The sequence below is a fragment of the Sorex fumeus genome, unplaced genomic scaffold (assembly GCF_029834395.1).
Source record: "Sorex fumeus unplaced genomic scaffold, SorFum_2.1 ptg000076l, whole genome shotgun sequence".
NCBI classification, from domain to species: Eukaryota; Metazoa; Chordata; class Mammalia; order Eulipotyphla; family Soricidae; genus Sorex; species Sorex fumeus.
This window is the reverse complement of record NW_026606133.1, coordinates 1,600,861-1,627,209: the sequence shown is the minus strand read 5'-3', so window position 1 is coordinate 1,627,209 and position 26,349 is coordinate 1,600,861.

Below are 26,349 nucleotides of genomic sequence, written 5' to 3'. Positions count from 1 at the left end.
GCTCCTGGAAGGGTCAGAGTCCGGTGGGCCTGGGGCTGCGGGACTTGCAGAGGGCGGGGCTTAGCCCTCCCGAACCTCTAGCACTGGACTTTGCTTGGCCCTGTCCGGAGCCTTTGGCCCTGGCATCCTTAGTGTGGCACCTTCAGGTTCACTTAGAAGTGCGGGGCCCCAGCCCCACTGCAGCAGGGGACCCAGTTGTCCTCTGTCCTTTGTTTGACTGTCCTAATGTGTCTCAGTCCTTGCAGGTGGGTGGCGTTTGCAAATGAAACTTTTTCATTATTATCATTTTGGTTTGGCTCTTGTACCACATCTGGTGGTGGTCAGGATTGACTTTCGGATCTGCAGTCAGGAATTCCTGCTCGTGGTACTAGGGGACCATAAGGGATGCCGGGAATTGATCTCGGTTGGCTGCATGCAAGGCAAGTTCGTACCCACGTACTGTCTCTGGTCCCAGCTTTTGTATTTTCCCTAGGTAAAGAATTTCTCCATCCTAAGTTCCAGTTGCAAAGCACCCCACACATGTAATCTCTCCCTGACCAGATGACCCCCCAGCTGTTGTGAGTACTGGGGGTAAAGTTTTGTTTTCCTTTTTTAAGAGAAATAGTTAATTTTCGGGGCAGGGGGTGTTGTTGGGGAAGCTTTGTTCAGGGTCACTCTTGATGTGGTGGAAATAATTCACTTAGAAAGGGCCAGAGCAATAGTACAGCAAGTAGGGTACTTTCCTTGCAAGCAGCCAACCCAGGTCTCTCTATGTCTAGTAATCCATATGGTCCCTGAGCCCCGCTAGGACTGAACCCTGATCCCAGAGCTGCAAATTCCTGAGCACTGCCAGTTGTGGTATAAAATTGAAACATGTGCTTGCACATACACATACACACAGAGAGGATATGAGAGCAATGAGAAAGAGGAGTATTATTCACGAGAAAACATGAATTTCTGCAGAATAGAAAAATACAGAAAAAGTGGCTTAAGGATCCACTTTAAATGTTTCACTCTAGAATTTTTCTTTACCCTGAGTATTTTAGGTTTGATCAGTAAATTTCCACTTTTGCTCTCCCCAAAGATGGTTATAGTGCTCTTATGAGCACTCCTAATCTATCCTTAAATCATAAAGTGAAACCTTCTGGTGACTCTAGACTTTGTATCTGCAGTCATTTATTTGCATTTCTCTTTCCTCTGTAACCTGTATAACCTATAATCTATCACTATAGAGCAATGTTCTTTGCTTCAAAACAGAAAAAACATCCGTGATAAGATCTTAATATTTATGAGTTAATTGACTCTAAAATATATATACTGCTGGCCATCCATCATAATTACTTTACTCAGGCTTCATTTGCTGTAGTCGCTAACCCCAGAAAGCTGGATCCCAGCCAGCTTTTAACCTTAGCTCCTGGACCCCAGAGAAGTAAGTTTTGGGATGTTTCTCTACTGTGTGTATTGATAATTTCAAATATTAATAAGAAGTAAACTTAATTGTTTAGTATGTACGAACAGGGAAGGAGAAAAGCAACACAGATGCATATAGCCCATGAGCGAATTTCTCAGCAAAGTCTCCCGCAGAATGTCTCCTTGAGTTAATTCCCCCGCAAAGAATTATCTCTGTTGAAACGCTTGACCTCTGTAATGGTAAATCACAATACGTGAAGTTCTGTACCTCAGAACCCCTCAGATGTTCTATAAGTATGCTATTCGATTCTGAATTAAAGATTGACTATGCACTATCCATTGGCCATCAGTTGTTGTGGTCCCTGTGTCTGTATTTCTTTGGAGAGACAGAACACTGAATGTGTTACCATGTGACCTACCAACTCACTATTCTTCACATCTGGTGACCTGGTGTGTATGCCTCAGAATTGACACTTGGGTATTTTTTGTTGTTGTTCTCTTGTTTCATTATAGTTACCTTTTGAAGTTGCAGTAGTTTTGGTAATCATCATTCATTGTCTGTGGCTTATTCCTGCCTCTGAAGTCAGGGATCATTTGCTACAAGGATCAGGGGCCCATATATATTCTAGTATATTGAACCTGGATCAGCCAAGTGCAAAGTGAATGTCTTATCCACTGTATTACCACTCCAGGCCCCAAGATATAATATTCATTGTTTCAAAGTAGATTCACTCTAGAAATTCCTGTTGTTAGACACACATAACATCATGGGTCATAGTAAACACCCTAGTTATTTGGATAGTTTTGTGATACAACACACTTTTTACATGGTTTTCAGAGAGATTCTTGCAAAATAGGAGCAAGTGCTGGATGAGGCTCATGTGCTGATTGGGGATTACAGTAAATCAAGACCAGGATGGGTCCAGGTCCAGAGGGTCAGAGCTGTGACTGCCTGGGGCTTACTTGAGCCCAGAAGTGACCTTGGTTCCTGAAAGAGAGCTCCCAGGCCCGTGTTCTATCCACTCTGCAAGAGGGGAGCTGAAGTTTTGTCCACCCCGAGTACCTGTGACTGCCCCCACGGCAGAGCCAATAATGGCGCTGTGGTCACTGGGGTCTGCAGGGGCTGCAGCTACGTGAGAGCTCCTCGCCTCAGAGTTAGTCTCTGGCCTTTAGGACCTTCCTGTGCGGTTCCCTAGGTAGAGTCCCGGGCTTGGGCAGAACCACGGTTTCCTCCCCTGTAGGCCTCAACCACTCCTGTCCTGACAGCAGCTGGGTCACAACACATTTCTCTCTCCCCCGAGAGACAGGAACATCTGTCAGTGTCTCGCCGTGGATGTTTCTGTGAGCCAGTGTCCAAACATCCAGCTGGTCACTACCTTTCTGGCTCCAATTCAGGGACTTCTGTCAGGTGGGGGCCGGGGCTGGTTGTGCTCCTCTCTGGTGCCCACGGCTCAGGTACTTGCATGGAGCCTCCTGTTGGTCCACAGGAAAAACAGGCAGTAGTTGGTGAGATGGCCTCTGCCACACCATCTTCAGGTGGGAGAGTGAGAAGACAACACAGTGCAGTGACATGTAGCACAAGCTTCCCAGGCTGATCGTCTCTGATTGTTTTAGGAAGGAGCCTGTGGATCCGGCTCCTGGCCTGATTAATCAGCTCTGTTTGAGGCCGCTGTTTTATTTTTTTGTTGATTTGAATAAAGTAAAGGCCCTCCCGTTGATCATCGATTTGCTCGAGTGGGCCCAGTAACGTCTCCATTGGAGATTTTGTTGTTACTGTGTTTGGCATATCGAATACATCATGGGTGGCTTGCCAGGCTCTGTCATGCGGGCAAGATACTCTCGGTAGCTTGCCGGGCTCTCCGAGAGGGGTGGAGGAATCGAACTCGAGTCGGCCATGTTGGCTGCGTGCAAGGCAAACGCCCTACCACTGTGTTATTACTGGTGCTCAAGGATCATTCCTTTCAAGACTGGGGTACCAACTGTATAGGGTGTCAGGGGTCCAACGCTGATTAGACTTATTTGTTTGTTTGTTTGTTTTTGGAAGATGTTTAAGGGGAGGGGCCATACCCAGTGATTCTCAGGTTATTTCTGATTCTGTACGAAGGATTACCATCTGCCAGTTCTTGAGGAACTATAAGGGACGGCGTTATTACCAGCCCTTAATTCTGTCCCAGACCCACTGTTTTGTTACTCTACCCTGCTGCTTTGTTTCCTTTCATGTTAATTTTTGTGCTTCAGTGTAGATACTCAGGGCTTCCTCTTGGCTCTGTGCTCCAGATTCACCTCTGGCAGGCATCAGGGGAATCCAGGTGTGCTGCTTATGTATGTACCCTGATGGCTACAAATGTCTCAGACCCCAGGACATGTAAAGGTAAAGGTAAAGGCCCTCCTGTTGATCGTCGATTTGCTCGAGCGGGCCCAGTAACATCTCCATTGGAGACTTTGTTGTTACTGTGTCTGGCATATCGAATACTCTCGGTAGCTTGCCGGGCTCTCCGAGAGGGGCAGAGGAATCGAACTCGGGTCGGCCATATTGGCCACTTGTAAGGCGAACGCCCTACCCGCTGTGCTATCGCTCCAGGATATGTGTTTCTCCTATTTTGTCCTTCCTGCTCTGAGAGCCTCACCTGCTCAGTCACACAGTCTCATGTTCAGATGATGCTGTGTGTGCAGGTCTGGGCATGTGCCTGTCCCAGGGATTTGGGGCAGAGAACCTTAGGATCGAATCACTTTTACCATCTTTGAGATGAATTCGGGGAATCCCTTATATTTGTTAGGACTGTGGGAACCCATTCAGTTACTCCTCCTTATTACACATAACTTACATGTGGAAATGATGCAGAAAGTCCTACATTATGCCCTCAAGTCTTAGAATTACAGGAAAATTGGTCTTGGAGACAGACTCTACATATATAAGGACTGTGGGAAGGCTTTCATTCAAGCTTGGTGTTTTACTAAACACAGAAAACAATCACACTGGAAAGAAATCATATAAATGTCTGACATGTGGGAACGACTTCGCTCTACCCTGTAGCCTTACTATGCATTTTATAAGTCATAGTAGAGGGCTATCGTGCCGCCAGCAGGTCAATCTGTACCTGTGAGGTGAGTGCATCAGCAGCCTGATGGCACCGTCTTACTTTCAGATACCCCAAAATTGCTGCAGTGCCTTTGGCCAGACCCCAAAAACTTGGGGCAAAGTTTACCAAGAAAGTAAACGGCCAAAAGTTTGGTATGTGGGAGACACACGCACAAACCACCTCCAGCTCAGCTATAGAATTGGAGGCATGGCCTCTCTTATTCCTAATTGAACTACTTAATGGCCCTGATCCCAGAGCCTCAGAAACCAATCTCAGAACCCAAAGACTTTTGGCAGAAATGCATCCTGTTCCTGCAATTGGTTACTGGCGCTGGGCCACTCCAGGTGGGAATAGGTTTCATGCCTTGGCCTGTTCCCCCTGGCAGCCTGGTGACCGCCATCCTCCAGAGGCCACTGGACAATCAGGTTTGGACCTGCAGTGATGAGACACGCGGGGCTTCACCAGATGGGATTGGAACCAGCCCTTTCCTCCCCATACAAGCGAGACCCCGAGTCGCCGCATACAAATGGCCTCTCCTGCTCCTGATCAAGCTTATTAACGGCCATGATCCCAGAGACTCAGAAACAAATTTTGAAACCTAGTGGCTTTTCGCAGAAATGCATCTGGATCCCATATAATGTGGCCACCGTCTCAGAGCTTATTGGAAAGCCAAGTATGTGCGGGCGGTAACAGGGCAACTGTAGTCTCATGGGAAGGGGGTTGGTACCGGCTCATCCTTCACGCCCTACCGAGGTCACTAGTTGCCCCCCACGAGTGGCTCTCCTGCACAGCCATAACATCAGATGCACAGAAACCAATCTCATAATGATCTGGCTCTTTGGAGAAATACATAATCGAGGCCCCATGGCATTATATGATTCTCATAACCAGCTATAGAAAACAAAGTATTTCACAGTGCCTTTTCAACAATTCTGATTATTTGGGGGGGGGGAATTATAAACAATAATGGTATATCTTTTGTCGAAATAATGAATGTAATCAATGTTGAGAAAAGGTAAGTAGAAATTCTTGCCTCACAGTCATTGGGAGGGTTGGGAGGGGGGTATATTGGGGTTCTTAGTGGTTAAAAATGAGTTCTGGTGAAGGGAAAGGTGTTTTATCATTGTATGACCGAGACAAACCTGAAAGCTTAGTAACTTTTCCCACAGTGATTCAATAAATATAAGAAGAAAAAATTATGAAAGAAAAAGTAAAAAAAAATAATAAAAGTCATAGTAGAGAGAAGTCTTAAATATGTAAGAAAAATGCAAGGCCTTCACTCAACCCATGACCCTTACTAGCCATATCAAAACATATACTGGAGAGAAATCTTATCTTTTTAATGTGGGAAGGCCTTTGCATACGTCTCAAGCCTTGTAGACATCATCAAATGCACACTGGATGAGTGATTCCTAATAACTATTCCCACATTCAGAGGAGTGCCCCTAGAGAAGACAAGTTTTGTTTGGACCAGGAGTGTTAGGGGGCTGCAGGAGTGCAGCCAAGAAGAAAGTAATCCAGGTAGCGTGTGACAAGCTCCCAGTGACATCAGTACTATAAGGGAAAGGTACTTGCTGATTATCACCCGGGCTTCAGCTTTAGCAGTGTCCCAGCATTTGGACTTCACGTGTATATTAACTTGTAAATAATGGGTTTTGGTAATGAAAGTCAATAGAAAGCTGACTAAATAAAAATTAAAAATCAATATGTAAAAACATATTGAAGCAACAAAAAGCTTCAAAGATTCTTAGAGTCTTAAAATCCTGCAATCAAATATAACAATGTTCACATAAATTTATTACTACATCGATTGATATTGCAAGTTTGTTTTCTTATCAATTTTAATCCTAAAATTTTATTAGCAGTTGGGGATTTTTCTCTTTAGTAAATTAAATACATACATATTTCACCACCCCTCACTTTGGACTGCCAAGGTTCACCATTGTCTCAGTCTTTGCTCTGATTCTGGCTTGGTCCAGAGGCCCTGTTTTGAAGGGGTTTATGGCAGAGATCAACCATAATGTTGCCAAAAATTTTTGTGAATCAAAAATCAGGCAATTCTTCATTCTTCCCACCTCGCTGTCTTATGCCTGAGGGAGCTGTGATCAGGCCCTACACCATAGTATGGGGTGGGATGGCCTCACTCCTGTCCCCTGTGTATGTCGGTCAGGACGTGGTGACCTTCCCCGATGTGGCCATGAGCTTCACCCCAGAGGAATGGACGGGGACCAGAATGCTAAGTATGTGCAAGGAACAGGTGAGCCCCAATTTGCTGGAGTATCTCCCCAGTTGTGGGCCTTATGTATTATGAGTCCAAATTATTTTTTTTTTACTTTGTTTCATTTTGGGGTCCATCTGGAAATGCACATGGTGACTTCAGGTTCTGCACTCAGGAATCACTACTAGTTTGATACTTGACATCCAATATGGAGCCCGGGCATGGCCAGGAGTATTTCCTCAGCCCAGAGCCATGAATATACCCTATACATTGCTGTGTATGTGACTCAAAACAAACGAAATAAATTTACTTCTCTTTCCACATTTAACTTGGGTGTTGTGCTTTTGCTCTTGGTGTTGTTTCCGGAACACACTAGGAATTTTTATTTTCTTTCATTTGTAACTATTAAATTCCATTCATTTATTTTTTGGTTGTTGGGCTACACTCAGTGGTGTTCAGGGGTTACTCCTGGTTCTTCCCTCAGTATTTACTCGTGGCAGTGCTCAGGGACCATATGGGATGCTGAGATTTGAACTCTGGTGGTTTGCATGCAAGCCGTGCCCTCTATGCTGTCATTACAGCCCCTAAGATCATTTATTTCTTAAAGTCTCACCCCCTCATCTGCTGTTAGTCTCAGTGCTTGGGGTGCCTTCAAGTGTTCTTCGGTGATCAGGTGTCGCCCAGCATCAAATCAGAGGTTCCTGCATGCAAAGCATGTTTCTGAATCCTTTGCATTGTCACCTGGCCTTCATCGGACTCTTTAAAAGGTACAGGTAAAGGCCCTCCCGTTGATCGTCGATTTGCTCGAGCGGGCCCAGTAACGTCTCCATTGGAGACTTTGTTGTTACTGTGTCTGGCATATCGAATACTCTCGGTAGCTTGCCGGGCTCTCCGACTCTTTAAGTTTTTTTTAAAATTTGTTTTGGACCAAACCAGCAGGACTCAGGGTTTGATCTTTGTCTCTGCACTCAGGGATCATGCCTGGCTGGTGGTGGACAGTATGGAGTTGTCGGGGATCATACCTGGTCTGACCATTGACAAGACCATTGCCCCACCTGCTGTAATACCTGCTACCCTCCGTCTTTCTCTTTGTTTTTAGCTTAATATAAATTTGGGGGGATTTCCATCATTTTCCTTGTTGGATGCTTGGGTTTACTACTGACTCTGCACTCAGTGAGAGTGAACTCAGGACCCTCCAGATGCTGGTGTCCTGGACACAGGGTCCAGCAGTCATTGTTCTTGTGGATAAAGGACAAAGTAGAGTATCTTCTTGGAAAGCTGACTGTGAAGGCCAATTTTGTGGCAGGAGATAAGGCCTCCTGTGAGCACCCCACACTTCTCTGCCTCTGTACTATAAGAGGGTTACCTGTTCCAGCTTGGGGAGCGCTTTCACACATTTTTTCACTTGTTCCCTGATATCCAGGTGGTTTCTGTGGAGCGGTGGAGGCTCTCGGGGACACAGCTTTGAGGGTTATGATGGGGGCTGTACCAGGGTGCAGGGTGCGTGGGTGTTAGTGCATGACCTTGGGGGGCCCCTGCAGGCACGATCGCCTCCAGGTCAGCGATAGGCAGAGGCGGGTGGGAGCAGGGTTGAGCAGGGGGACTGCAGGTCTTAGGGTGAGGGACCTACATCAAAGCACTGAAAGCCTTTGTTTTCCACATTGCAGACCAAGGTTCCATCCTGCTAGCAACAACCTGGATTGATTTCTGAGTGCAGAGCCAGGAATTACCACTTAGCATCAGCTGTGTGGCCTCCAAAAAAACAAAATAGAAGATTTATTTTGATTGGGCTGGAGCGATTTATTTTGATTATTTTGATTGGGCACAGCAGGTAAGGCATTTGCCTTGCATGTGGCCTACCCGGGTTTGATTCCCAGCTTCCCATATGGTCCCTCTGCAAGAGTAATTTCTGAGTGCAGAACCAGGAGGAAACCCTGAGCATCGCCAGGTGTGACCCAAAAAGAAAAAAAAAAGAGTATGTAGGAATATGTTAAGGAGCAAAGCACCTTTCTCATTTCATCTCTCCCTTAGCAGGCTTCCCTCGCTGTTGTTTTGTGTAACGCTGGTAAAGTAAGATACTGGAAGGAAGATATTTGATTTTTTGGTGAATAGGAGCTTTGCCTAGGGCTCACTGCTGGTGTGCTTGAATTATTTAGAAAAGGCAGGGGACTGGAGCAATAGCACAACGGGTAGGGCGTTTGCCTTGCACGTGGCTGACCCGGATTCGATTCCTAGCATCCCATATGGTCCCCTGAGCACTGGCACGAGTAATTCCTGAGTGCAGAACCAGGAGTAACCCCTATGCATCGCCGGCTGTGACCCAAAAAGCAAAACAAAACAAAACAAATACACAATACTTTTAAAGTTACCTTTATAATACATTATTTACTCAATAATTCAAAACTCTCCCAAATAAAATTTTCTCAAGGACCTAACATTATATTTTGTATGCGTCCAATTTTGTTTTCTTTAGTTTCATTTTTCAGCCACGCGATGATACTTCGGGGTGACTCTGGGTTCTGCACTCACTTATCACTCTTGGTGTTTGCTTGGGGGATCATCTGGGATCCGGGGATTGAATTGGGCCAGTTGCGTGCAAGGCAGCAAAAGTGAAGATTGTGTTGTTTGCGTACTTTCAGTAACTTGGCTGGTTATATCAGGGACACATGGGCTAGGACTCTCACCTTTTCATTGTCACTAATCTCTACATTGATTATGTGGGGGCAGGGTATTCTAGGGTGAAGCCAGCTGTAATCCCCTGGATGGTAGGAGGAGACCTGAGGCCGGGGAGAAGAGGCGTGTATGCAGCTGAGTGTCTGAGGACCCTCCCAGGCTCGGCCCTGGGCATCGTGGGTGTGCCCTGAGTGTGTGTGTGAAACATGCTGCTGACCCCAGGGAGCCTCGGGCTCCTGGATGCAGGCATCTGTGCTCTACTCGCACAACCCTTCGCTCCCCTGGAGTGATCCTGTGCTTTGCTTTCTTGGCTTGTTCCAGTCTTATTCATTAGTCATGTGTTCATGAGATTCAGGGTCCTTTGTACCCCTTTCCGTTTCCAGCCTGGCTGCACAGCCTGTATTGTTGGGGTGCCCTTGTCAGGAGCAGCAGAACCACCTTGCACCCCACCCTCTCTGTCACTAAGCTTGTCTTTGCCCTCAGGTCATTTGCATGTTTTTTGAGTATATGAAGACATTTTGTTTTGTATCGGTTTGGGGTCTGATGTTGCCAAGGGGTTTATTCCTGGCGGTCCTCAGGGGTTCCTTTGGGCAGTGCTGAGAATCCTGCCCCTGTCAGCCTTATGCAAGGCAGATGCCCTACCTGCTATTCTCTCTCTGATCCACTATGAAATATTCTTTTGTTTTTATGTTAAAAAGTCATTGAGTGAGCCCATAATAAAGCTAGTTTGTGCTGAAGTCATAGTATAGTGTGGAGGGTGCTTGCCTTGCACAGGGTTTGAGTTGCAGTTCCCATAGGATCCTCAAATATCTCTGGTTCTAGTAAAATAGAAAAGCCAAAAGGCTAGTGTGTGATTGCCAGGCTTCTCCCAGCAATAATCCCAAAGGATCGTCCCTTTGCTCTGGGCCTGTTTGGACAGTGAGAACCACAGAGATGTCATCTACCTGCTCGGCCTGTTCACCCAAGAGTCATTCGACTAATTCTTACCTGACTTGCTGTGATTTATTTAAGAACTCAAATCACAGTCTCAGGATTTGGCATAGGTGCACTCTGACTTGGGAATAGGGTCACTGAGTATGTGTGAGCTGGTAAGAGTAACACATTCAAAAATGAATATCATTATACCCAGCGGGATAGATCAGTGGAGCAAGCATGTGACTGGAAAGGTGGGGTTCCGGGTTCTCTCCCTGCCATTACATCTGTGGTCTCTGGACACTGCAAGGACAAAATCCAGAGTCTTATCCTGGGAGTAAAAGACACTTAGCCTTACTGGGTACTGAAACTGAAAAAAATTCTATTATTTTTCATATCAATAAAGTACTTTAATTTTTTCATCTACTGAAAGCAAACACAAGTGGTAATTGTTTCAAAGAATTGGTTTGTCAGTTCCTGCTGTGTTTACAAAAAATGAATATGAAGCCCCCTCTCTCTCTCCTCTCTCTCTCTTCTCCCCTCCCCCCCCCCCACCGCCGCCTGAATTTGATGGTCTCAGGCTGCTTCCCCCACCCTTGGCCCGGTGACAGCCATGGGTCGATGACGGACAGAATGAGGTCCAGGCTCCTTGGTATCAATTGCAGTTTCTTCCAATCTCCTCTCAGTTCTCCTCTGATTCTCCTTCCATGAATCTCCTTCATTTCTCTTGGATTTTCCCTCTCAGATTCTTTCTTGATTTTTTCCCTTGCCAACTCTTATAGCATTAATTATCCCCCAAATCATGAGGGAGTTGGGGTAGCAATTACACATAGGCGAGGTCATACAATCAATGGATGTATGGTCCCTCTCTCAGAGGAAACATCTTCTAGGACAAACTCTTTCAGCAAGAAGACCCACCTAAAGGTGAAATGCCATCTATGGGTGTGTTTTTCCTTCCCTTAGTTCAGTAACCATATAAAAATTCATCTTAATTCTACTCCTTAATAAAATTAGTAGTCATTTAATATGGACACAGTAATAGATACATTAAGCTGGGGACATCTTACTATAGATCTCAGATTACAGTATTCAGGTCAGATTAGTCTTTCTTAACCCTAGCATGATACCAATCTAGTTGTTACTCTTTGGATCATGACAGAATTTTTCCATGACCATGCTCTTATATGGCATTTTGGTCTAGCCCATTTTGATGCCAGGGTACGTCACAGCTAGCCGTGGGTCCATCCAGTCCCTCATCATGACACTGCCTTTGGGGTGCTAGGGACTAAGGGCAACTGAGGCTTAGATTGAGAAAGCAGATGCCTAGGTATGAAGTATTATTTGGTGTCATTTAACTCCCAAGTTACAATGTCAGTATTAACTATCTTCCTATGTCTATACGAAAAGGGTGTTGCTCTAAAGTAATTATGCCAAGGACATAAGGAGAAGAGAAAAGCAGTTTTTTACACAGATTTCTGAGGATTCAGACTTTACAACTTAACAGAATCTGATTAGGAGAAATATTTGACAGACCAGTTGGGAAAGGAAAGCACAGAGAGGGAAGTTACAGAGAAACACAGAAGAATGGGAGTACCTCAGGAGCACTGTGGTAAACCTAAGCTCCCTCTGGCAAGGGAGGAAGGACATACCAATGTTAAACCTAAAGTGTTTATAGAGCTATATTCCAAGAAACAGAGGAATGGGAGTGCCTCAGGAGCATTGTATGGGTGTAATCCAATAAACCTTAAACTCCCTGTGACAAGGGAGAATGGACATACCAGTGTAAAACCTAAAATGTTTAGAGCTATATTTTCAACAGAACAGTGTAGTAGTTGGTCTGGCGCGATAGCACAGCGGTTAGGGCGTTTGCCTTGAACGCGGCCCTTGAGGCTGCTCCAAGTTCGATTCCTCCGCCCCTCTCGGAGAGCCTGGCAAGCTACCGAGAGTATCTCGCCCACATGGCAAAACCTGGCAAGCTCCCCGTGGCATATTAGATATGCCAAAGACAATAACAACAAGTATTACGATGGAGACACTATTGGGCCTGCTCGAGCAAATTGATGAACAATGGGAGGACAGGGTGGTAGTGGGAAGATAGGGGAAGTTGAAGATAGAGGAGATTGTGCTGCGTCCAGCCTTCTACACCATCCCACAGCTGACTCTCGGGATCAGAGAGAAGATCGCCAGTACTAACAGGTCCCTTGAATGCTTTCTGCGGACATCCCAGGGATTTGGGATGTTGGGTCCCCACACCATCAAATCTCCAATGAACTCCAAAATTTGGAGTGTTTGTTCACACCAGGTTACAGGCTGTTCTGCCAGGCAAAGCAGCAGCCTCCCAAGAGAAGCACAGTCTGTTGGTTAGAAAAAAAAGGACATCCTGACTCACCTGTCCATTTCATAAGCACCCACAAAATTAAATTCACCAGACCCACATCCTGGTACCCCGTAAATTTATCTAAGCATAGTGAGGCAAGCATAGTTACCGAAGCAAAAAAAAAGCGAATACACAAAGTAATCAGCTATTGATGTTTACTACCTCACTTTGGGGGGACCCTAGCCTATTTTTCCTGTTTGCACTCTGTGACGATCTGGCACCCTAGTGGAATGGTTACAAGAAATTGAGTATGTTTTTGTAATAACTCCGCTAAAAAGTAAACTTGTAAACTAAATTAATTTCATATTCTTACGGTAACAAGCACCAAATCATCATAGCCAAACAACAGATCATAGATCAACACGTCTGAAAAAGAGGCTTTCTCCTGTACTACTACTGTACAGTTATTCTTTCCCACTGGTTCAAATTTTGAAGAATTATAGCTTAATAAATCATCAAGTATTAAAATATTAAAAGATTATTTAGCTGCACAGCAGTTAAGGGACTTTCTGTTCATTTGTCTGATCCATGTAGAATCACTGCAATGTAGACTTTGAGCACTGTTTGAAGAGTTGCTGCCCATAGCTCTCAAGGATTAACTGGAGAGCACCGTTTGCTCTGAACACACACACATACAGAAACAGGAATTTTTGCGTACACAAATGTCTTCCCAGTCATTACCAATCCCTGAGTCCCCTTCTGGGCTACCCCTGACCCCTTTCTGAGCCACGTGATTCACTTAGTTTCTGAATCTCTCCTATCATTGTGAAAACAAACAGTTGAAGCTACTCAAGACCTGGACTTTCAGTGTGATATAAATAAACGTGGGGACTCAGAGAGGTCTGAGTGGCTGTTTGCAAGAATGTGAATTTTATTTCCTTCGTCAAAACAAAGACTTCTGATTGACGTGCTATCTGTTTAGTCCGTCACTCTCCATCTATCCCAGACCTGGCAAACATCAGATGTACTGATCACCTGATCCTATCCCAGAAACGGGGAAAAATGAACCTTTCTGACCAGGCAAGTACCTGGTCAGGAATATTTGAAGCCTGGCCCTTTAAGGCTCTGGGCGCACTGCCGATGACGTCACAGTGTCGGGACCCTCTTTCCCTGCGCGTCTTGGAAGTCGGCGGAAGTGCTGGCGGGCGGCTCAGGTGCGGAAGGTGAGGAGCGGGTGAGGGGGCACCCAGGGCGCCAGAGAGGTCCAGGAAGGTCGGTTTCCCCGCAGGCCGCACGAGTGGTCGCTCTGAGAGCCTGAACCTCCGCCGTCTCCGCCTTGTGGGCGGCGGGGTCGCTCCGGGGTGGCGGCCCCTCACCCGGGTCGCACCGAGAGCTGCTGCCGAAAGGTTTATCTTATTTATAAATTGATTTTTGGGGAAAAACGATCGTTTTTACCAAGTAAAAGTTACTTAGAAAGATGCGTAAGGGGGGAACGCGACCGGCCGGGTTCGATCCCGGCACCTCACAGCATCCGATCATGGCCTGGAGTGAGCCCAGAGCCGGGAGTAACCCCTGACCAAAGCCCCCCAGCGCCCCCCAAAAAGGTGGGTGGGTAGAGGAAGCACGTGGTCCAGGAGAAAAACGAATTTGAAGCGCTAAGGTCGTTCTGAAAGCTCCAGAAACAAGGACAATAACCGACCAAACAAAAGTGAAAAAAGTTTTAATTTTTTTATGTGATTTAGCCCCTTACCCGGTAGCGCTCAGGACTACCCCCTGGGGATCCGAGGACCCTTTGGGGTGTCGGGATGTGAGGCCAGGGCCCTCCCTGCTGACCCGTCGCTCGGGCCCCTCACAAAGCAGAAAGAGTCAGAGCTAGAGGGAGCCTCAGTCTCCCCCAGATCTGATGGAGCGGGTGAGGGCACCTCAGCGTTCATTTAGTTTCAGGGCGACGACCAGCACCTGGTCAGTCACAGGGGTGGGTGGATCATCCCAGCAGTGTCCACGGGACATCCCGTTACTGGTGCCCTTTCGTTCCTTAGGTGGATTGTGGAGTAGGGATAAAGCATGGGATTCCATCATCAAAGGGGTCTGGGGCGCATTCTTTTTCCTCGTGGGGGGTGTGAGCCCCACCTCTCTGTGTTCAGGGGTCACTCCTGGGGTTGCTCAGGATACCACATATCTGGGTCAGCAGCATGAAGGAAAAAACAACCTCCCTTCTGTCCTGTCGTTCTTGAGGGGTGTCGGGTCTGGATGGGGGTGGGGCTGGGCACATTCTTCATATGCTTGGGGCTCAAAAGAATTTGACAGAGCCTTTGGTTTTCACTGGTTCTAGTGCATTCAGTGGGTTCTGGGAGTTCAGGGAGGTGGGGAGCTTCTCTTTCCTTTTTTTATTTATTTTGCATTTTGGGTAACACCCAGTGAGGCATTATGGTTACTCCTGGTTCTAAATTCAGCAAACACTCCTACTGGTGCTAGGAACGATAAGCGATGCCCAGAATTAAACCCACGTTCTTCACCTTCAAAAGAAATGCTCATTTGTCTATGCTGTCACTCAGGCCTCAAGGTGTGGAGCTTTAAGCCAACTCAGGTTGCGGTCTGGAGGGGTGCATCAGGGTGGTGCTACAGTGGGTCTTGCAACCAAATATGCAATCTTAGCAGGTAGTAGCTTGGGCACTTCCAGAGTGTGCCCTAACCCCTCTAATAATGCAATTTAGGATCACTATTGGCCACCACACCTTTATTCGTTTAAATGAAATAATTATTTAGTCTGTAGGAAATACAACTGCAAGACTCAGTTACTTCTCCTACCTTTGCACTCAGGGATCAATCCTGGCGGGGTTCAGGGCACCGTACGGGATGCCAGGATTCAAACTTGATTTGGCTGAGTGCAAGACAAGCACCTCACCTGCTATACTATGTCTCCAATCTCTTTAGACAGAAATTTCTTTTTTTTTATTTTTAGGGTCACACCCAGCGATGCTCAGGGTTTACGCAGGCTTTGCATTCAAGAATCACTCCTGGCAGTACTGGGAGACCATATGGGACTTCGGGAATTGAACCCAGGTTGGCCGCATGGAAGGCAAACACCCTGCCTGCTGTACCACCGTTCCGGCCCCAGAAATGTCTTCATTACTTAATTTATTGTACTTTTTTTGGCCACAGCAACAGTCAGTGCTCAAGGGTTACTCTTGGTTCTGAGTTCATGCATCATTTTTAGCAGTGCTGGAGTGTGTGAGCCTATGTCCTGTTGCATGTTAACCCCGGCTTAGCTGCTTGAAAGAAAAGCACCCTATCAACTTATTAGCATTGCTAACCCTCGAGCGGGCCCAGTAACGTCTCCATTGGAGACTTTGTTGTTACTGTATCTGGCATATCCAATACTCTCAGTAGCTTGCCGGGCTCTCCGAGAGGGGCGGAGGAATCGAACTCGGGTCGGCCATGTTGGCTGCGTGCAAGGCAGACGCCCTACCCGCTGTGCTATTGCTCCAGCTAGCACAGTGGTAGGGCGTTCGCCTTAAAAGTGGCCAACATGGCCGACCCGAGTTCGATTCCTCCACCCCTCTCGGAGAGCCTGGCAAGCTACCGAGAGTATTTGATATGCCAAACACAGTAACAACAAAGTCTCCAATGGAGACGTTACTGGGCCCGCTCGAGCAAATCGACGATCAACGGGAGGGCCTTTACCTTACCTTTATTGCTAACCCTATGTGATTATATTTCCTCAGAAAAAAGAATTTCTGCCTCACCTGTCCAGATTCCAAGCATCTCCACTGTCCATCTCTCCAAGACCAGGGGTGTGCCCTGCTGTTGAAGTGAGTACTTGCAGAAAGGGGTTTTCCAGGGACCATCTGCAATAGGTTCTAAATGTCTCACTCTTAGGGGCTGGGGCAGTAGTACAGCCAGGAGGGCGTTTGTCTTTCTTGCGGTTACCAGAGTTATCCCTGCCACAACATCACTAGGTGATATTGTCCCCTGAGCATCACTAGGTATGACTCCAACCCTCCCACTTCAGAAATTGTCTTGACACATGAGAATTTTTTATGCATCTTTTTGGAGTTGGAGCGTTTCTCCTGTCTTTCCCTCTTCCTTGTGTCTGTGTGTCTGAGATGCAGGGGGAGCCATGCTATGTCCCTCAAAGGTAAATCAGGTGCTCAGCACTCTGAGCTCCTCTCCTTGGGTGTATCTCACTACTTGGGGAGAAGGTGAGGTGAGATTTGGGGCCACACCTGGTAGTACTTGAGATCTGTGACCTTCTCTGTGCTCAGTGGACTAGTGGACACTGGATACAAGTGAAGGCCCTCTGGCCTTGCAGGTGTCTTGCATTTGCTTCAGTCTGGTGTGCTCTGTCCTGTTTATACCTTCATGGAAAGTTCTTACATGTGAAATTTCTAGAGCCCTTTCAACAGATGGCTGTTAGGGGAAAATGAAGGAGTTGGAGTTGGAGGCTCTAAGCGAAATTATGGACTTTAAAATCTCGTTTGGGCTAAATTTAATTTTTCTTTTTTTCTTTTTTCTGTTTTTCTTTTTTCTTTTTGGGACACAGCTGTAATTCTCAGGTGTTATTTCTGGCTTGGCACTCAGGAATCACTCCTGGCAGTGCTTGGGGGACTGTATGTGATGCCAGGGATCGAACATATGCCATGCCAACTGTACTATCACTCTGGATCCAAGTGTAATATTTCATCCTCTTTTTCTTTTATGAAATCACGTAACCATAGGAGTAAAATCATAGTCTGAAAACCTGGCGGGTAAGCTCTGAGCATTTCTGGTGTGGTCTCAAAACAACAAACCCAGAGGACTGAGCGTTCAGAATATATTACTAGATTTCACACCTCTTCTGTTGGCAGTTAACTCCTCATTGCCTTTATTTGGGCAGGAGGAGGATTGGCTATGCGGGGTTTTGCCAAACCCAGCAGTGCTCCGGGATCATTCCTTGGCAATTCAAGTTCTGAAGTTAAGTCTTTTGCGTTCATGCAAGTGCCCTGCCACTCACTCTCAGCTCTTCCAGGCCGCTGCAAACCTTTGAAATTGCAGCCTGTACTTCTGGCTCAGGTTTGCACCAGGAGGCTCCAGGTGCCAGCAACCCTGCCCTGCCCTCTATCTACCAGCTGGGCCTCATCCCTGCCCCCTGCAGTATCTTTCTCACAAAGTTAATATTATTTATATAGAATTTGAATTCCTGCAGTCAGAGATAGACCAGGAATGCAGGACCAGTCCTTGCAAGCAGTCTGTCATGGTACAGTCTCCTTTACAACACAGGATTCCCCAAGCACCACTCAGGTAAGTTCAAAGTTCTGCCACCTGTAGCGCCCAAATCCAAACCTGCATTCTACAAAACTGGTTGGTGGAGGTTGACTTGTGAACAAATTACGTATACATATAGATATAGATATACACACATACACACACACACACACACACACACACACATATATATATGAAATGAAATTCTGTCATGAATCAAAAAGGGGGATAACCAGACTCTTACAGATAAGCATTATGGTACTTTGTCCAGGCCCATTTCGATGCCAGGGTAGCTAGCTCACTACTTGCCCTGGGTCCATCTAGTCCCTCATTGGACCCTTCTTTTGGGGATCGAGGAAGTAAGGGCAACTGAGGGTTCAGTCAAGAGAGCAGATGTACAGGATGTAATATTATCTGGAGATCATCAGCTCCCAAGCTCAGGCTTCTCTTTCTAACTGTCTTCCTGTATCCATACAAAAAGCAATTGCTCTGAAATAGCTAACCATGCAAAAGACATTAAGGTGAAGAGAAAGACATTATTTACAAGTCAAAGTCTTATCAGTTGACAAAGGTAATTGAAAGGTTATGGGCAATCAAGAAACATAAGCTCTCACCTGCCAGGGAGCAACGGCAGACCACTATTATCCTACAATACCTGGTGATCCTCAGTGGTTTCTCCTGGCTCTGCACTCAGGTTTTATTTATGATGGCTCTCTGGGAGACTCTACAGGATCCTGGGGATTGAACCTAGGTTGGCCATGTGCAAGCAACACACTACCCATATCTACAGTGGCTCTGGTCTCAATTGGAGAGCTTAGATGCACGTAACTGTGCACAGAATGTTATTTGAAAGGATGGAAGGGACCCCTTGATGAAATCTTTTATAAGTGGGAATATGGGTCAGGTCCCAAGCTCTCCAAATCCCAGCAGACCATTTCATTTACCTGTGATTACTCACAAGGATGGTCACATTCCTGGATCCCACAGATGTCACTTTACTAATATTAGAGGTAAAAAAGGAAACATTTATGATTGGATAGAGCAAAATTTCATCCATCTATGAGTCAGATGGTGCTAAGGGGAACATTTGGAATTCTGAACATTGTGCCTAGATTGACTGCATGCAACGCACTCTACTAGCCTGATACTCTCAGTTTGAAATCATGTTTCTGAAACTGACTCCTGGGGTTTTCTTTGAAGCTGAGATTCCACTGCTTGCGTGTTGTCAAGGGGTAGAGCGTTGGCCAGAACTTGCTCCCTGATATTCTTACCAGACTTTGCTCCTGTTCCATGTCTCCAGCTCTCTGAATTTCTACTAGGCCAGTTCCTCTCTGAATCCCCAGGGTAGGCTTCGGAGTCGCTTTACTCCCAATCTGTATTTATGACTTCCCCAAGAAACTCATTGTTCCGTATGCTACCAGGTACCTACCTGCAAAGCTTGATTTCTTTTGACATGAAAACTCTCATGGCATAGACTAATAATTGGAATACTGTGTTCTTCTACATGGCAGCAGCCAGCCCTGGTGGAATGTCTCTTCCTGCAAATTGTGATAAAGGCTCAAGTGAGCAATTTGGCCCTCATCCCCACAGGGATGCCAAGACAAGTGGGATGTCTTCTGAGGGTTATCAGAAGATCACTCTTCCCATGTCCTCAGCACCATCACTTTCCCATAGAAGCCCATAATGGACAGAATCCCCAGAAATTTAAGCACTGAGGACAAACTTTTGAGTCCAGCATGACCCCGGTCAGACTTTGTCAACATCCACAGAGGAGAGAAACCGTTTAAGTGTAAGGATTGTGGGAAGGCCTTCAATGGATCCTCATACCGTATATGCAGGAGATTTCATACTGGAGAGTTTGTATGCATGTAAGGAATGTGCTGTGGCCTTTCTCTGACTCAAAAATCTTATTATGCACAGAAAAAGTCACACTGGAAAGAAACCATATGCATATATGCAGTGGAAAGTCTTTGCTTATTCTACAAGCCTTAATACACAGAAAAACTCACACTGGAGAGATAACTTATACTTATGAGCAATGAAGGAAGGCCTTTGCTTCTTCGTGAAGTCTTAGTTTTCATAATTTCTGTTTCATAGAAAACCCTTATATATGAGGTAGGTGGAAAGGCCTTTCATTTCTTCTCAGGTCTTTCTGAGCATAGGAAAGTTCTTACAGGGGAATGAAACACTATATGTGTCACAACTGTGGGAGCGTCTTTACTTACTATTCAAACTTTTGTGTCCATAAGAAAACGTACATTGCAGTGAATCCATATATATATAATATATATGTAAGGAGTGTGGCAAGGCCTTTGCTTATTCCACAATCCTTTTGTGACACTGAAATTTTCATATTGGACACAAACCTTATGTTTGTTATGACTTTTGCAAAGCCTTCACTTTCCCCTAACTCCTTATTAAACGTAGGAAAATTCATTCTCGAAGAAAATATATGTAGGGGTGTGGGAAGATTTTTACTCAATCCTCAAGCTTTGCTGTGTGAGAAAAATTTATCCTGGATTGAGGCTTTGTATATGAAATGACTGCAGGAATATTTTGATGCAATTGGCATAGCTTTCTGAACAGGAAAATTCACAGTGGAGAGAAATCTCATAAGTGTAAGAAATGTGGAAAGGTGTTCAGTTTGTCTCCAGCCCTTACTGCGCATGGGAAAAGTCATTTTGCAGTGAAACCTTACATCTGTCAGAAGTGTGGGAAGGACTTTCCTGGATCCTCGTGCCTTATGCATAGGAGAATTCACACTGGAGAGAAGTTATTTATAAATATACATATTTATATATGTAAGAATATATATATTTATGCAAGAACGTGGAAAGTGAATTATTCTCACCTGCAACTTTAAAGACAATCCTGGAGAAAATTCTGTAGGTAAGGAATATAGGAAAGCCTTCATGTTCTCTCAAGCTTTAGTAAATATAAAAATTATGTTGGATCAGTCACTTCCATGATAACTATGACCGGCGTCAGAACAGGGCCCTTAGGTAAAACAATTTTAGTTTCAACAAGTAGGTGGGGGATAGATACAAAAGTGCAGGAAGGAAGGAAATAATTCTGTTATATGTGAAAGCTTCCTGTGATAATAGTACCATAAGTGAAAGGTACTTGCTGATTATCCCCTGCACCATGGTTATGACAATGTCCTGGCATGTGGACTTCCCAGTATGTTAACTGGTAAATAATGTTTCTTAGTGATAAAGCAAGGTGGAAGGAATTAAATAAGAAGTAAATAGGTACAAACATTGCATTTTGCTGGCTACTGTCACGACTCACCATGGTTTCATTCTTTGCTGTGATTTTGACTTGGCTCAGAGGCCCTGCTTTGCATAGATCATGGCATAGATCAACCAGGATGCTGTGGTTAGCCTTTTTTGACGTTGTATAGACAGCCAAACCTCTATTCTTCAGGCCCTTCTGTGTTATGTTCTGGGAGTCACATCCCGCAGTGCTGTCCATAATTTGTGTCCGGGTAGAGCCACATGCAAGGAAGCACTTCATTCGCAGTAGCATATCTGCACTCATTGTATTCAGTTTTCCATTTGATTTACACAAATATTGAGGGTAAATGTTTTGAGACTTACACTTTGGAAGCAGTAAAATCCTAACAATCTCTTGTACACCAAAATGGGACCATATAGAATCCAGATGATTGAACCTGAGTCAGCTGCGTACAAGGCAAACACCCTATCCACTGTGCTTTCGCTCCAGCCAACCAGCCTTACACATTTAACTGCATTTTCCTAGTTGTTCTCTGCGCAGCTGGTGTCTGGCCCTTTAAGGCTGCTTGCAGAAGCGAAGTGACGTCACAGCAGGGCATTATATGTTTGCGTGCAAGATGCTGGATCATGCCTCCATTTGTTAAGCAGTTGAAGGGAGAAGAGGCTGTCTGTCCATCGTGGAAGGGGTCTATGAAGGCCAGTTTCGTGGCAGGACACTAGCGGCCTCCCGTGAGTGCCCTGCACCGCGCCTCCCGGTTTCTGCTCTGAGGGGCGGAGCAAAGCCAGCTCTAAGGACACTTTTAAGCTTTTTCAACTGATATCCAGGCGGTTCCTGCGGCCTGGCCCGGCGGGGTTTTGTGGGGGACTCGGAGCTTTGGTGAGTGCAGCGGGGGCTGTGCCGGGGCGCAGGGGTCGTGGGTGTGAGTGCGTGGTTCTGTGGATCCCCTGCAGCTCCGCTGCGGGACGGTGGCAGGCGGGCACAGGGCCAGGTGGGGGGGGGGTGCTGGGCCATCCCTACCCTCCCAGCTCGGGACTGCGCTGGGCCCTGTCTTGGACGCTTTGGCCCCAACCTCACTGCTGTAGAAGCTGCAGGTTCACTTAGAGGACCGGAGAGATAGCACAGCGCTTAGGGCGTTTGCTTTGCATCTGGCCCACCCAAGATCGATCTCCAAGCTCGACCACGATGGGTGCTTGAGCGCAGTTAGAAGTTTCTCGTCCATATCGCCGGTGGTGCCTCCAAAACTATAAAAGGACTGTTCACTTTTGAGGGGCAGCTCCCTAATGGCAAATGACACTGTAGCCCTCAGTCACTATTTATTAGTAGCCTTGATTTCCAGACCATCCCTTGGGTGGGGTACTAGGGGTGTTTGCGGTTTGCAACTGAAAATTTACTTTGGGGCTATTTTTGGTTGTATTTTGGGCACAAATATGTAATCTCGGGGCTTCCTTTAAGGAGCAGCACTCTGGAATTCTTTTTATTTTAAGTTCTTTAGGTTTCATGTGAGATGCTGAATATCAATCAGGGTCATCCTGGGAAGCGCCCGTCCCAGCTTAATATCTCTGACTCCACATTGTTGTTTTTTTCTAACGTAGAATTTCTGTATCCTAAAATCTATTTGAAAATTGCACCCGACTCTTCATCTCTCCCTGATTAGGCAAAACCCGGCTATTGCACTGAGAGTTGTGTTCAAATAATGTCTGGACATGCGCTGCATGCCTTTGGTGGCTGTGATTGGTCTCCGCACCCTGGCCGGTGAAGGGTGACAGAGGGTCAAAGAAGGAAACAGGGGCCAGGCTGTTGGTGATCTGCTGAATATTAACCCAAAGTGTCTTAGGCTTCATCTGTGAATTGCCCCTTTTGCTCCTCCCAGAGAAGCTTATCATGTCCTTGGTAACATCCCTAATTTAGTTAAAGTTTATCTTTAACATTTCCTTTGTTTTTCTTCGCGTTGTCTCAGTTCCCCAGGCCAGTCTTGATTACTTATATACCATAATTTTCTGGTTAATCTCAACTTTGTATTTGTACTGCTTTGTAGTTGAAGTGGCTGTGTATTTGTAACTGCTTTCCTGTTTCCCCTATAGCATTTTTATTTTTTTAACTCTACAGCACTGTTCTTTGGTTAAACACAGAAAGACCATCAATGCTTATACTCCTAGTATTTCGGAGTAGATGGACTCAAGTATATCTACTCCTGGGCATAATTGCTTGGTCATAATTACTTGACTCGGGCTTCAGTTACTGTAGTTCCTAACACCCCAAAAGGGAGGTTCTGCCGTGGAACTTGTATGGACCAGGGGCAAGTGGGAAAACTACCCCAGCTTCGAAATGGAACATTCTAGAAAGCACATGTGCACGGTCTTGATGCAAACAGTTACAACATTAGAGGCAGGATCCCCATGGGGAAGGACAAGGTGAACTGGCCTGAAGACTTAGTCTGGGATTTACAGTAAAAGCCTTGCTTGCTCTCAGAGCCCAGAGAAGTAAGTGTTAAAAGCTTTATTTGCTCTGGTGGCTGGAGAGATAGCACAGCGGGTAGGGTGTTTGGCTTGCACCCGCGGCCAACCTGGGTTCGATTCCCAGCATCCCATACGGTACCTTGTGCAACGTCAGGAGTAACTCCTGAGCGCAGAGCCTGGAGTATTCCCTTGTATCACCAGGTGTGACCCAAAAAGGCAAAAAAAAAAAGGCTTATTTGCTATCAAAGCCCAGAGAACTAAGTGTTTGGATATTTGTCTCTTACTGTGTTTATCCAAACAACTACAAGTGTTGATAACTTATACAACTAGAGGAAAAGATAAAAGCAATGTAGATGTCCCTGGGAGACAGAGTGTCTCCTTGGGTAAATCTCCCCATGAGAATTTACTCTGCCAAATGTTTATCTGTGTAAATGATCAGTAACTCCTCTGTTATGGTGCTTACGTGTCCCTTTTCGATGCCATGGTAGCTCACAGCTCTCTTGGGTCCATTCAGTCTCTTGCTTTTGGGGTGCTAAGAACAAAGGACAGCTGAGGCTTAAGTCTCATAAATATGGCAGTGCCCAGGAGTATATAGTATCTCCAGTTAATTAATTAACTCTAAAGTTATAAAAGCATAATATTGCCTTCCTTTGTCTAGACAAAGCTGAAGGCTGGGGGCATGGACATCCCAATCCTCCCAGCACAATCTTCCCAACCTGGGACTGCACTGGTCCTTGTCCAGGATCAAAAAAGGGATATTTTTCTAAAGTAAACTGTAGAGGATATAAACGAAAGAGATAGTCAACATTTTATTTACAAATACAAAATCCAGAGATCTCTGGAGAATCTGACTTTACAATTCACAGGTTGTGATTAGGGAAAATGGGTGAATAATGTATAGGGGAAGCAGAGCACAGGGAATTAAAGATGAATACTAAGGAAATGGGTGTGATTGGGATGGGTGTTACTCAGTAAGCCTCAGCTCCTTGTAGCAGAGGAGAAATGATGAACCAATGTTAAACCTAAATTGTTTAGAACTAGAATCCAACCAGGGTAAAGGGTTTTGTTTTTTTAAGCAAGAAAGTTTTGGTTTTCCAGGAGTAAGGACATTTGCTCAGGAATCCCACTGGGTGTGCTAGGAGCACGTTTAACTAGTCCTGGAGCCATAGTATAGTGGGTAAGGACTTAACCATCCAAGCAATCGACCCAGGTTCTATGCCCTGCATCCCATATGGTCTGTACCAGAGTGATTCCTGCGTGTAGAGCCAGGAGTAAGCCCTGAATCTGCCGGTTGTGACCTCGAAACAAAAATCACACAAAATCACACTTATATATACACATATGTATGCACAAACAATGGTGAAAGAACAACAGGGATTCAGGATAAACTGTGAGTTTCTGTAGCAGGGATCGATAAAAATATGGGATTATTTTTGCTTATTATTTTTACTTATTATTTTACAATGCTCAGGAGACGATATGGGATGCTGGGAATCGAACCCAGGTTGGCCGTGTGCAAGGCATACACCCTACCCGCTGTCCTATCTCTCTAGCCCCAAGAATAGGGGATTTTTAAGGACCAGAAATTTGACTCTTTTAATGTTTCATTCTCGAATTTGTCTCTGTACATCATTCCCCCCCCCCCCCCCCGGTTCGGTAGAATTTGCCTTTTTTCTTGTTATATTTTTCACCACAGCCTACAGTGCTCAGTGTTTACTCTTGTCTCTGAGCGCAAAGATCATTTGAGAAGAGTCAGGGTAACAGTCTGTGTTTAGATATCATTGATTCGAGGTTAGGTGAAAATGCAGGATCAGGCGACTTCTCCTTACCCCCAGCCCCCCAGTGTGTGACCGACCAGTCCAGCATTTGCCTCTCCACTCCTCTATTCGAGTCCATCCCCCGTGCAGCACAGATTCACCTGGGTGGCAAAAAGGTTCTCCGTGCCTAGACTCTGGCTCTTTACAGTACCTAATGGAAGCGGAAGTGATGTCATAAGTGATGTCATAAATGTCATGGTTCATTTTACATCCCTCACTCAGACACTGGGGCTGTTGCTCACTTGGCAGATGACAAGTAAATTTGCTCCCCATCCTGGAAGGGGGACTCTGAAGAAGGATTTAGTTGCAGGATTTGAACAACCTCCTGTGAGCACCCTGCGCCTTCCCATTTCCACACTCTGAGCCGAGGGGCCGAGCCAACTTGCGGGGCACTTTTGCGCTGGTTTTTCACTTGTTCGCCAACATCCACGTGGATCGTGAGGTGTGATGGAGGTTTTAGGGTGACGCAGAGCTTTGGGGGTGCAGTGGGGGTTGTCTCAGGGTACAGGTGTGACAGTTGTGAGTTCGTGATTCTGGCGTGCCTCTTTCGCCACAATCGTCTCCAGCTCCGGGATGGGGCAACAGTGGGTGAATGCGGGAATCATCCGAGGGCTTGGCTATTCCAATCGTCCCAGCAGTCCCATGTTTGAACCATTGGCCCTAAGCTCGCTTCTGTAGAATCCCCAGATTTGAGGTGCAGAGCTTCAGCCCCTCCATCTAATGGCATGAGACTGTCGCTAGTCATCTTCATTTTCTGCCGTGATAGCCGCGATCATGCGGGGTATATGGGGGAGAAGGGGGCCTGCAGGTGCAGAGGTTTGCCAATGAAAATGTATTTGGGGGGCTATTTTTGGTTCTTTATATTTTAGGGGGAGAGAGAGCACATATGCGGAGATGCTCATGAGTTACTCGAGTCTCTAAGCTCAGGTATTATCCCTGGCGCTGCTGGGGGCCATATCGGATACAGAGGATTGGTTGGTTCATCTAGTCAAGCACCCAGTTCACA